Genomic DNA, 11620 nt, shown 5'->3' with positions numbered 1-11620 from the left:
AGAAGGCTTTCTCACCAGTAAAAGTGATTATCTAGAACTTCAAAATTCTGTGTGAAAATATCCTTATAAACTTTTGTATCCTAGAAAAATAATCTTTCAAGAGTAATTGCAAATTAAAAATATTTTTACATAAACAAAATAGAGAGTTTCCCACCAACCCAACCTCAATAAAGGAACTTGTAAATGATCTACTTCAGGGGGAAGGAAAATGACCTCACAAGGGATATCTACAGTGAGAAACAAATGTTTAAAAAAAAAATGGGCAAAGAATAAATGTAACAAACTTTGTCTAAATAAAAAAATAAATAATAATGCTTAATTTGTGTGGTTAAAAATATAAGATAAACTAAAATCTGGGCGAACAATATTTTCAGCTGGGATTAGAAGTTGAAGTGTTCTAAAATCTGTTATTATTTGTGAAGAGGGTAAATGAGTATTAAATTCAATGGTTGACTTTTTTTTTTTAAGATTTTATTTATTTATTTGACAGAGAGAGACACAGCGAGAGAGGGAACACTAGCAGTGGGAGTGGGGGAGGGAGAAGCAGGCTTCCCGCTGAGCAAGGAGTCCGATGCGGGGCTTGATCCCAGGACCCCGGGATCATGACCTGAGCCGAAGGCAGATGCTTAAGGACTGAGCCACCCAGGCACCCCAGTGGTTGACTTCGTAAGGTATGCCTGGCAAAATGCAAGTTTAGCCACTGAAAAAAAATAGATACGGAGTATATGTTTTACAAACTAACAACAATAGGAACTTGGAAAAAAAAAAATCATACCAAAGCAAGGCAAGGAATAAGCAGAGAAACATTGAAAAAAGTGGGAAAGCACAAAATATCAGAAATATATCACAATATATTAAAAATAACAATAAACTTAAATTGACTAAATATGCCATTTTAAAAATTGATATAATATTCAGTAAAAATTATTCAGATACATGTTATTTATGAGAGACACACCTAAAGTCCAAGAACATGGAAAGTTTGAAAATAAATTGAGGCCATGGAAATGGTAAAAATAAATGGTTTCCAAAATACTAGAAAAATGCTTACAAAAATAAAGCTGGGAAGGGCGCCTGGGTGGCTCAGATGGTTAAGCGTCTGCCTTCGGCTCAGGTCATGATCTCAGGGTCCTGGAATCGAGTCCCGCATCGGGCTCCCTGCTCCTTGGGAGCCTGCTTCTCCCTCTGCCTCTCTCTCTCTCATGAATAAATAAATAAAATCTTAAAAAAAAAATAAAGCTGGGAAGAGTTGTGTTAATATTAAACAAAGAAGACTTTTTAAAAAAGATTTTATTTATTTATTTGAGAGAGAGAGCGCGCACGAGAGACAGACAGCGAGAGAGAGGGAGCACAAGTGGGGGCGGGGCAGAGGGAGAAGCAGGCTCCTGGCTGAGCAGGGAGTCCAGTGAGGGGTGCTCGATCCCACAACCCAGGGATCATGATCTGAGCCAAAAACAGACACTTAACCAACTGAGCCAACCAAGCACCCCTCAAAGTAGACTTTAGGACAAAAAGAGTTATTAAGAGGGACGCCTGGGTGGCTCAGTCGGTTAAGCATCTGCCTTCAGCTCAGGTCATGATCCCAGGATCCTGGGATCGAGGCCCGCATCGGGCTCCCTGCTCTGCGGGGAGCCTGCTTCTGCCTCTGCCTCTCTCTCTCTATCTCTCATGAATAAATAAAATCTTTATAAAAAAATAAATAAAAATTAAAAAAAAGAGTTATTAAGAGAAACTAAAGTTACTACAAAATAATATATTTTAATAAAGCAAAAAATTACAATTTAAAATTTGTGTATGTCAAATTAAAGAGCTTGGAAATATTTGAGAAAACGTCAAGGAGAAATGAAAAAAAATCCAGGATCAAAGGGTTATTAATGTTATTAGCCTATTGTACAGTTGCACTGTAATAGAGAAAGTAGACTATCTCAGTTTTTCTCATATTTTAATGTTCATATGAGAACCGACTAGAGATCATGTTAAAATGCAGATTCTGATGGAGGGGAACTGGTGTGGGGACTGAGATTCTAAATTTCTAACAAGCTCCAGACTGGTGCTGATGTTGTTTGTTGGTGGATTATAATTTAATGAGCAAGGTCAGAGGACAGGGGAAATCCTCTTTCTGAGTAGTTGCAAGGAGTCCACTTCCTTATTAGTTTTATATCAATACATAGATTCCTGGAGGCTGGCAAAATGCATGGCGGATTATGTCTTGAAAGAGCAAAACTGATGACAAGGAGATCTCGGGGAGAGGTGTGCAGATAGATCTATGAGAGTGGACATAAAGTGTCAAGTGAGTGCCACCAAAAAGCACCTGCTGCAGAAGCATTTAGCAACTGGGTGGAAAATATAATTTATCTGGCGTCTGTCAGCAAGTCTCTGCTCATGACCACCGGAGAGTTTGCACTATGGGTCTATGAACAGAGTGGCCATGGAGATGGAGGCTATGCATGGCCCAGCCACATGGGTTCTCTCGCAATAAGGCCAATGTAACTCAACTATTGCCACTTCAGTCAGAATAACTAAACTGCCAGGAGCAAAAACGAATGTTGAGCCCTTGATAGGGGACCATCCTACAAGACTAGGTAGCTGCATAGCAACAAGTGAGATGTATGGGAGCGGCAGTGTGAACTCACTGGAATTGCCATTTACTCCGGATACAAATTTTCTTTCTCTGCCTGTAGTTCTTCTGCCAGCATTACCATCCAACAGCTTAGGAAAAGCCTGATTTATTGATTGATAATTCATAACATCAGCTCGGTGGAAAGACATATGGTAAAATGGATGCAGCAGTGGGTACATGACAAAAGACCAGTTAGAGTGCTGTGATGGCCTATGGGAGGTCCAGTGACAACAGGGATTGACAAACATCGTCTCTAAAGGGTCACCTAGTAAATATTGTAGGCTTCACATGCCACAGGGTCCATGTTGCACCTACTGATTATCATGAGGAGCAATGGTTTCTGCTAGATGACGAGGACACCGGAGCATATCACATTACTTCCATTGTCAATGAAAACAGAGAATGTGTAACTTCAGCAGCTACCGTTTGATCAAGGGAAGACAATCAAGGGCTCAGACTTCTTTGGGATGAAAGTCTGGGTCACCCCACAGGAATGTAACCTAGATTACTGTAAATTTTGGCTCAGGAAAGGGCTTCTAGAGTATCGAAGGAGAGAAATTATGAATATCAATTGTGGTCATGTAAACAATTGCAGTTGCAGGAACTAGAGCTTGTTACACTAATCTTCCTGTATTATGTATTTGTGTAGATTACAGGCTATTGCCATGAATCCTCAGCAATAGCAAAAATGTTATTTAGGTCAAAAATGGATTTAATTGATGCAAAAGGTGGGCTGCATCAGATGCTTTTGTTTATTCTCAATATCACCTCTGATTTCAGTTCTGGGTATGGTGGATAGTTCTTCATGTGTATTGATACTCTCTTCAGGAAAAGTGGCCCACTTAAAGAACGCGCTACATAGCCCCATTTTCTGCCTGAGTCCCCCCCGCACTGTTGTGGCCATTGGTGGAAACTTATTTGGAATGTGTTTACATGCAGCTGAGAAATGTGGGGGAGTTAATATTGCAGGCAATCCTTGGTTCAAGACACAGAAGACCATAGATGTGTGTCCCTACCTTCTAACCTCCGGGCAGTTACTTTTCACAGGCTCTCTGTATAGCTCCCAGGACATTTTAGCAGAATTGTACTCCTATAACCCATGGTGGTGATTTGGATAATTTATAATTATGTTGACATTCCTGCCATCCCTGTATCAGTCTCCCTGATTCTTCATTCCTACTGTTTGGGCTGATCTCCAAGATAAACTACCTGAATAAACATTTTACCTCAGCGTCTACTAAGTGGAAAACGAAGGTAAGAAAACTAATAAAATAAAAATGCCTCTAGTTTAATATAAAAGAGTTTAAAAAGATAATGAAAAAATACACGAATAAATTTATAACATTAAATTTGAAAACTTATAAGACATTCATTCTTTTTTTTTAAATTTTTTTTATTCTTATGTTAATTCCCATACATTACATCATTAGTTCTAGATAAAGTGTTCCATGATTCATTGTTCGTGCACAACACCCAGTGCTCCATGCAGAACGTGCCCTCCTCAATACCCACCACCAGGCCAACCCATCCTCCCACCCCCCTCCCCTCTAGAACCCTCAGTTTGTTTTTCAGAGTCCATCGTTTCTCATGGTTCGATAAGACATTCATTCTTTAAAAAATGGAAATAAGAAGAATTGACCTCCTGACTAGTTATACAGCTATCAAAGGATTGGCTTAATCATTGATTTAAAATTCTTCCATGGGAGGAAAACAAAAGCAAAACAGAAACAGCCTGTCTGAGCCTGTCAAAATATTAAGAATATTTTTCAAGAGTCTGTCAAAATATTGAGGTAGAAAGAAAACAGAGAGAAATGGCATACTTCTCAAATTTGTTAAACAAGTTGGTAAAACCCTGACACCAAAAATGCTAAGTTCTCTTAACCAACTTCTTTAATCAAGTACTTTGATTACCAATATAACTTTCCATACCAGCATATTAAAGGAGGAAAAAAAATCAGATGCTTATTTCCACGGATGCAGTAATAGCATGGATAAAGTTCAACACCCATTCATCACAGAAAGTTGATATAAAACTACAAATGAAAGGAGAACATCTTGAACTTATAAACCTAAAGCAAACAATGAAATTACTGAAAACCTAAAGCAAACAATGATGGAACATTCAAAGTATTATCTTTAAGGTCGGAAATATATGTGTCCCATACTTTCAATTTTATTCAACAGAGTACTTTAGGTCTCAGCTACCATAATAATAGACACAGAAAAAGATATAAAATAAATTCACGTCTCTTATTACCTGCCAAATGATATGCTATTTTTCAAAATCAAGGATTTTAGTTTTGCAGGTTTGTGTGTGTGTGTGTGTGTGTGTATAATTGATAGAAAAGGACAGACAGTGGAAGGAAAAAAAATAAGATGTGGGAGAAAGATGTAAATGGGAGATGAAAGTATTCGAGGAAGAGATTGCACTGTCTGTGAGAAACTGCGTTTTCTCATGCCTACCCTGTGCCTCTTCTAGCAAGCACATCGCCCAGATGCCCTCGGAAATAAAGTTCTGGATACACATTATGCTCACGTGTAAAGTTTGGCAGATGGAAGTGAGACAAAGGCCATCTGTGGCAGCCAGGTCGGGGAGAGCCGGGGCTCTGAGGCGGTGGGCCATGGGGCTACCGTCCCCAGCGTCATGATGTGAGGGCCAGTTGTGGTCATGGGAATTGCAGATAGGGTGCCGTGGCCTTTAACTCCATAACCCGGTGGTTATCACAGTTTCCGATCCTCCCGGACCTTTAGTGTGCTTGTGTACACTTACTTCCCTTGCTCTGTCTAGGATGGGTATCCTCTTCCTGTGCTAATTCCTGGCTGATTTAGGAGGAGGATGGCATCCTGCCGCTTGCTTAATTTCTCTTCATGGTCCGTAGTCGTGGCTCGTCAGATGACCCACTGAAACGGGGGATCCCTTTTCCACGGAAGACAGTCTTTCTCACAGTGTCACACATCTGTTTATGCTGCATTCTACACCTCTGCAGCTTCCTAAAATCATAACCTCGGTGTTCTTATTTAAATGCCATTAAATACAAAGCCCAATTTAGGTAAAAAGGAAAGGAGTCATATCTCAGGCATCGAGTCATCTTTTGGTTTGGTGAGACGCCAGACTTCAGCATGTGTCTGCCAACTATTCATCTCTCTGTGTGCCATGACTAATGCATTTGCCAAACATTCCAGGTGTCAATGTTTTACTTATGCTTTGTTGGAAAGGATAAAAAGAAATGAACTAGGAAATATTGCCAATTAAGAAAAATAGTTTTTTTAATGGGGACATATTTTCTCCTTAAATTCCACTGGGTACTTAGCTTTCAGATTTTCATATGTTTTACAGATTCAAAGATGATTTTCCAGTTTGGCATGTGCGTAGCTTGGCCACATTTAAATATGTGCATAAGAAAATATATTTACTGGACAGATCAGTCTTGGTTTCTGCCATATCGTCATTCCTCTGTAAGAAACTTCTCCTTCCCTACCGGGGGCAGAGTAAAGCCACAGAGTGGCCCTGTCCAGGGTTTTGTAATTCACCCCAAAAACCAAACATGGTAGGTCCACTGTGGGCACCTAACCCAATGACAGATAACACAGAAGATGGCCAGGGATCTATAAGCTGTCTGATATTTAAAGTTCTACCCAAACAAGGATTGTGATGATTAGCTTGGCCAATCAGATATTCATTCTCAGGCATTTGAACTGATTCTGGTCCATTAGCAGCTAGAAAATTGAGGAGATCTATAAAGCCAAGAAAACTGAAGAATTATGCCTGTTCATTTTTACCCTCAACTTTGAGTGTATGATTTGAAAATGGCTCTTAAAACAACTTAAATACAGATGACCAACTCATCAGATGCCGAATATAGTAGACATTTTGAAAATATCATTTCATCTGAAACAGGCCTAGGATATTGCTCTTGTATTCAGGATTCCAAAAACCCCTTATGATTTGGTTCACAGCAGTCATTGTTCAATCCAAATTGCTTCAACTAATTGGCACTGGATCTTAATTTCATATTCTGAATTCATCATACTTTCTCAATTACTTATCTAGATGGTGCATCATAATAGAGCATCATATATGTAAAATTGATTAAGCTACGTGCATGTGCCGAGATTAGATGCCGTTTGCACATATTTAAATATCTGACACAAAATGCATCTATGTGCATACACACATGCACAAAAAATGAAGCCTGTTACTACATGGCTTTTGATGGTGCCACGTCTTCGAGTCATGTTCGTTCTTGGAACAGTACAAGATATATCCCTACATATCTCACATTCAAATTAACTACAGGTTAGGACACCATCAGCACTCAAATGGAATAAACTTTATCTAAGTATATACTTCCTTGCTCTGAAAAGTTTGCCTATTCATCTAAGCATAACAACAAAGAGCTATGTGGAAGCCACGGGATTCCAGCCTAGGCTGCCAGATCAGCTTAATCAACTCTGGAAGGAAATGGAGTGACAGTTGTCCAAGCTAGATCACACTTACATTTTCATCAAGTTAGTTAATCCTGTTCAACCGTTATTGTGAAGAGTAAAAATGATCCTACCTTCTGGCAGCTTGCAGTATGGTTGGGAAAACAAAAACATGTATAAAGAGGCCAATGCAATACAGGCTACAATAAGAATTAAAATAGGATTACAGACAAATCACAAAGGCAGAACAAAGGAAGGAAAGATTATTTTTGACAGGCAATATATGCTAAAGGCTTGGAAAACATGTGACTTGAGTTTGACTTTAAGGATACAGAGGACGTCACTGGTTTCAACTCTGCAAGCAGATTATGTATTTTAACTCTGCTGACATGCACTATTCTGGCTTTCCCTTAACTTCCTGGTTAGCCTCTCTCCTACAACTTTCATGTATTTGTAGATAATCCAAAATTTGACAGCATATCAGTTTTGCCCCAAATTTCTCCCATTACGCAGATCCCTCTTCATTTGATAATGAGTTTGTAAATTCCACAAGTTTTAAGATATTTATACCCTGTTTTCTTCACATTTTTCATGGTTCAATTCAAGGTTTGGGTAGAAAACATTATTCTAATTTCCCCCAATTTACTACTAATAAAATGACCCATAAACTAAGCAATTTATGCATAACTTTCATTCCCAACGTTGGTAAGTTTTTTTTTTTTTTTTGATTCACATTTACTAGAAACCCCTTATATATGTTTTACACATTTTTGTTATTGTTGTTATTAGTTCAGTATATTGTTATGAGTCAAGAATTCTGTACTAATCACAAGACAGCATTCCCTCTTGTGGTGTAGCCTGTTTATCTCTGGTAGAAAGGAAAAAAAGTAGATGCAAAGCAAAATTTTAGATTATTCCAGCCAGTATACTGTTCTCAATTATTTGATATTTCAGTCAAAGAAGTTATAGACCTGAGTTATTCAGATAATTTCCCAAATGGCGGCATTTTAAAGTGAAGCAAAAAGTCACGCTTTAGTATGTGCAGAAATAGTCAGTCACCCCTTGTCGAATTTATTAGAATCTGAATAATATCACTAATTCTTCCAAGATATAATGATGCCATTTAGTGCATTATTGTTGCAGTACATCAGAGACTATCATAGAATTATCTTAAAACTATTTTGAATTGAATTTTAAATTCAATTATGCTGCAATTTTTATCATCACAGACAAAATACTAATTTTCTTTAATTGTGTTTTGCAATCTTGTTATGAGGGCTTAAAGCATTGTTTTGTCCCCCTTGGGCATCTTACCTTATTATATTTTTATGGTCTTTCTCACCCATCCTATTTTTTATTTTATTAATACTGTTTAATATATTCTAAATGGTAACCTAGTGGCTTAATAAATTTTATAAACCTCCCTGAGCTCCTCATTAGTACCAGCGAGGAACTGTTTATAGAATAATAATACTTACTGATGTGTGCTCCAAGTCTAGAGGGCCCTCAACAATCTGCAAAACTAAAAACTAAGAACTCAAAATATTGCAAACACAAAATAAATGCTTCAACTTAAAAAAAAAAATTCCCTCCATATTTTGTATCAATAATTTCAGTGTTATTCATGCACACTCTTGAAGTGCATTTCAGTAAACAGTCCGTTGACTAAACTTCACTGGGTGGAAAGTTAAAGATCTGCTCCTTTGAGGATTATTGGAAATGGCTCTGTGTGAACCTTGACTTGTCAGGACTTGAAATGCTCCTATGATACGGATAAGAACATAAGATAAATAGAGTTTTGACCATAATCTGACTAGCAGATAGACCCAATGATGCTCCAAACTACACTGGCATTAGTCCTCCTATTCCTGAGTGGAGTTGAAGTGAATTTTCTCAGCACCAACAGAATTCTCACGCAAACTCTCTGAGTGGAGGCACTTGTTAAATCTGCCATTGGAAGAAAACTGTAAATCAAAAATAAGTAAACACTCAATCTATATGGGAAAGGAGAGTATCAAAAAGGAAATAAAGACTAAAATAAAGAAACAAAAAGAATACAAAAATGACATGATATAAAACCTGTAACTTTATGGCTATATATATCTATTTTTTAAATAGCATATATATTTATGATACTATCATTCTGCATATTTTTGTCAGGAAAAATAATAGTTGTTGCATCTGCTTTTTGGACAAAAATAATCCTGGAAAGAATCTATAAGTTTAATAGAATATAGATTAAAAGTGAGAAAACAATTAGTAGTTTTATATAACAGTTATTTTAGAATTTAGAAAAATTCAGAGGGGATATTTGTCTTTTATTGGAATTGCATATGAAGTTATACAATGTGAGAAATGATAGGAACTTTAGAGTTCATCTAGACATTTCTGAGGTTTTGAGTAATAAAGGAAAGACTAGAATTGCATCTCCCAAATCCCAGCCCAATCTTCTTCCCTCACATCATAATGCTCTTCTGGGAACAAGTATTAAGAGAGGTCAGAGACCAAATTAAATAGAGATTTAGAAAGAAAATACATATATATGTATATGTATCTGTTCACACATGTACACATTATATGGTCGCATATAATAACAATTCTATGTAATTAGTGGTTACAAATGGATAATACTAAATTGACACCCTGGATATCCTTTCATTCCCTCAAATGTCACTGAAGCCATTGCGTATGTGTGAGTGTGTGTGTACGTTTTTAGGGGCGTTTATATTGTTTTATTTTATTTTATTATTATTTTTTAAGATTTTATTTATTTATTTGACAGAGCGAGACAAGAGAGGGGATACAAGCAGGGGGAGTGGGAGAGGGAGAAGCAGGCTTCCTGCTGAGCAGGGAGCCTGATGCGGGACTCGATTCCAGGACCCTGTGACCTGAGCTGAAGGCAGACGCTTAATGACTGAGCCACCCAGGTACCCCTATATTGTTTTATTTTAGTCACCGGGCCTATCAGGTAATAATAATCATATATAAAAAGACTCAATTGTCATATAATTCTGATTTTTTATTAAATAGAAGTGATAAAATATATATGAGGTTATAAATTCAAATACTAAGATATATTTCTAAAATTGATTCTGGTGTTTTGATTTTCTTTATTTATAGTTGGCTTCCTCTCAAATCAGTAATCACAGTACATTTTTAGTACAAAGAACATGAACTTGACAACAGAAGATAATTCTCCAGGCAGTGGTTTCTGCTAGTCATGAAATTTCTTTCAACTGTCAGAACATATTCATATGCACCATTATTGTAAACTTCTAAGGAAGGAAATGACTTTTGACAGTTCTGCTGACATGTCTCATCTGATTTAACTGAATATATCAGAATAACCAAGTCACAACATAATATTTATATATTTTGTAGATGTGAAAACTCTTCTATAAAAGGTAGAAATAGCTACACTTATTGAGATTATTCTGGAAATATAAAGGCTGGTAATATAAGATTACACTATTTTGATCAATAGGTGATGATGTGTAGAAAGAATATCTTTCTTGCTGAATTCCCTATAAACTTAACATGTAACCTAACAACTTTGTTGTTCCTAAGATGTAACTTCTTTCCAGAGCATGGAACCCAAATTATATTGCATATTTAACCCAGTTTCATTTTCTATATTTATCCTTTTTTTCAGAACAACCCTTGTTTTTGAAAATAAAAAATAAGGTAATTGAAATACATTTGTAAATATACCTTTTCTCCACGCATTAAAAATTTCAATAAAGGTTTTCTGATTTTCATTTTTCTTTCTACTTTGTAATTCTTTAGTGAGAAAATATGCCTTTTTCTGTATATAATCTAGTGTATGCTTTTTTAATGTAACGTACAAAACTAAATCATACCTTATTTGTTTAATTTAATCCATTTTGATCAATAAGTAATGGTATTTAGAACAATGGCATCCTTCTTGATCCTCTGAAAAGAACCACAATTAAAGTTCATATAAATCAGAAAAGGGATCCTCCCATACAGGAAAACCCAGGTAGAGATGGGACTCACACTTTCTCAGGTAGACACTCTGTAAGCTTAGAATGTGCCATAGTCTGGAAAGAGAGTAGACTCCAGGAATTTCCTCAGGAATTCTAAGACCAATGGAGAGGTCAGTCACTACCCAACTCCTCTCCCCCAGACCTGCCATTGCAAAGCCACTGGCAGCAAGATATTGCTCCTAAGCTAACGTCAAGCTAAGCCCTATTATTAAAAAAGCAACAACCAAAAAACTCCCACCAGTGTACCTGAGGAAAACCAAGGCACATATCCTGTGGGTTTGGAGAAGACTTTCTTATATTGACATGGGAGTTATGATGTGAAGTGATGAAGGGAAATCTACTTGCTTGCTTCTTGTGATTTATTTTGATATGAAGCTGATCCTATGCACATAATAGAATTTTTTGTCAGTGCTCCCATTCAATGGAGGGGGTAGTGACCTCTAGGGAGAAGGACATGTGGGAAGAAGGGAAGGGTGGGAGATCATGTGACTCTTTTCATTTGTCATAAGTATGTATTTTTTTTAAAGATTTTTATGTATTTATTCATGAGAGACAGAGAGAGAGAGAG

General features: G+C 37.0%; 1 pseudogene; it reads right to left on the bottom strand.

Annotated features, from left to right (window-relative positions):
- Positions 1-8907: 8907 nt before the first annotated feature.
- The window catches only part of LOC145720378 (nucleoporin p58/p45-like), a 55307-nt pseudogene continuing 52594 nt past the window's right edge, over positions 8908-11620 (bottom strand).

The sequence above is a fragment of the Leptonychotes weddellii genome, chromosome 2 (genome assembly GCF_054177405.1).
Source record: "Leptonychotes weddellii isolate Sample4059 chromosome 2, ASM5417740v2, whole genome shotgun sequence".
Taxonomy (NCBI): Eukaryota; Metazoa; Chordata; class Mammalia; order Carnivora; family Phocidae; genus Leptonychotes; species Leptonychotes weddellii.
Note: the sequence above shows the minus strand (reverse complement) of the source record. Positions and strands in the feature narration are given on the sequence as shown.